The following is a 2500-nucleotide window of genomic DNA, read 5'->3' on the forward strand; positions in this document are numbered from 1 at the left end:
CCTCTCCATCTCTCCCTCTCGCCTCTCCGTCTCCACCTCTCGCCTCTCCGTCTCTAACTCTCGCCTCTCCGTCTCTAACTCTCGCCTCTCTCTCCTTTCCTCTCGCCTCTCCATCTCTCCCTCTCGCCTCTCCGTCTCTACCTCTCGCCTCCGCACATACATCCTCGTGTACTTTCCATTTCCTTGGCCAAATAGAGGCTTAGTGCCACTTCATTAAAACTTTTCCGACGTCGCCAAATTTCTGCCACTTGGTTTAGACTCCTAATTAGGAAATCGTTCTCGCTCGCTCGCGGATGGATGCGGATACACATGCACATACACGGGCGTGGGTGTGTAGTCACTTAGCCACACGAACGGAAACACAGAAATATACGTACATACAGGCAGAGACACACAACACGAACGCATACAGAAATATGCATACATGCAGGCAGACACACAGACATACACAGAGATATACACGCACGCACGTATGTACACGCAAACATACACACACAGACATACACACATATATACACGCACGCACGCACGTACACGCAAACATACAAACACACACACACACACGCACACACACACACACACACACACACACACACACACGCACACACACGCACAAACACCCCCCCCCCCACACACACACACACACACGAGCGCACGTGTGTCCCTCCACCTTCCCCTTCCCCCTCCCTCCCCCCTACCTTCACATAATATACCCATCCCTTTTTCTTACAAGACGTTTCACTTCCTTGTTTAAATGACTCTTCGGAAGAAACTTTATCCTCCTCGGGATAATATCCATTTAACCGACATCCGTTTCCACTCTGTCAGAATTTTATCTAAATGTCCCCTTTTTTCTAAAGTAAAAGAAGAATAAATAGATGAAAGAAAGAAATTAAGTAATTAAAAATTGATTAAAGGGTTTATGAATAAATAAGTAAAAGAAGAATAAAAGAAAGAAATTAACTCGATAAAAAGGGTTTATGAATAGATAAGTAAAAGAAAGAAATTAAATAATTAAAAATTGATAAGAGGATTTATGAATAGATAAGTAAAAGAAGAATAAATAAAAGAAAGAAATTAACTCATTAAACATCGATAAAAAAGGGTTTATGAATAGATAAGTAAAAGAAAAATAAATAAAAGACAAATTAACTAATGAAAAAGGTTTTCAGTGTAAACATTTTATCTAAATTTCCTTTTTGTCTAAAGTAAAAGAATGATAGATAATAAATAAAAGAAATTAATTAATAAAAAATGATAAAAGGGTTTTTAATCATATTTATATAATGTTATTATGATAGTATAACATGATGGCTTCTCATCTTGAATAGATAAATGCTTTTCTACAGTAGATAAAGAAATAAACAGCGAAGTAGAGAAAATAGAGAAATAGACTAGAGAAAATGAGAGAAATAAATAGAGAAAGAGATAGAGAAATAGAATAGTGAAAATGAGAGAAATAGATAGAGAAATAGAATAGAGAAATAGAATAGAGAAAATAGAGCAAGGAAATAGAGAAAATGAGAGAAATAGAATAGAGAAAATAGAGAAACAGGTAGAGAAATAGAATAGAGAAACAGAAAAAGAAATAGAATAGAGAAAATGAGAGAAATAGAATAGAGAAAATAGAGCAATAAAATAGAGAAACAAATAGAGAAATAGAATAGAGAAACTGAGAGAAATATATAGAGAAATAAAACAGAGAAAATCGAAAAATAAAATAGAGCAAATAGAGAAAGAAAGGGACTCAATTAATGTTAAAAAAAAAAATAAATAAACAAATAAATAAATAAAAAACATGCACGACGCCATATTGAAAAATAGACTTTTAAAGATGGCGTTTTTTTTTTTTTTTTTTTTGAGAGAGAGAAAAAAAATCGTCATACTGATGCCCATTTTTTTAGTATTTTTTTCTTACTTTATTAATGTCATTATTAAAGAGGAAAGAGGAGAGGGGAGGTAAGGAGAAGAGAGGAGAGAATAGGGGGAGTGGAGAGAGAAGGGGAAAGTAGGGGAGTAGAGAGAGGAGGTAAGAGGAGAGAGCCACGGGAGAACGGGAGAGGAAAGGAGAGAAGTGGAGAGAGAAGAAGGGAAAGTAGGGGAGGAGGTTAGGAGAGATGGAGAGGTAAAGATGAGAGATATACGGGAGAACGGAAAGAGGAAAGAGGAGAAGGGAGAGGGGAAAAGAGGAAAGATGGGAGAGGGGAGGTTAGGAGAGATGAGAGGTAAAGAGGGGATAATACAGGGAGAACGGAAAGAGGGAAAGAGGAGAGAAAGGGAGAGGGGAAAGAGAGAAAGATGAGAGGAGGGGAGGTTAGAGAGAAGAGAGGCGAGGTAAAGAGGAGGATAATATTGGGATCCAACGGCGGGGAGAGGAAGAGGGAAAGGGTGAAAGAGGGGAAAGGGGAAAGGGGAAAAGAGGGGAAAGGGAAGAGGAAAGAGGGGAAAGGGGAGAGGAAAGAGGGGAAAGGGGAAAGAGGAAAGAGGGAAAGGAGAGGAA

This window comes from Penaeus vannamei, chromosome 3 (genome assembly GCF_042767895.1).
Source record: "Penaeus vannamei isolate JL-2024 chromosome 3, ASM4276789v1, whole genome shotgun sequence".
Classification (NCBI taxonomy): domain Eukaryota; kingdom Metazoa; phylum Arthropoda; class Malacostraca; order Decapoda; family Penaeidae; genus Penaeus; species Penaeus vannamei.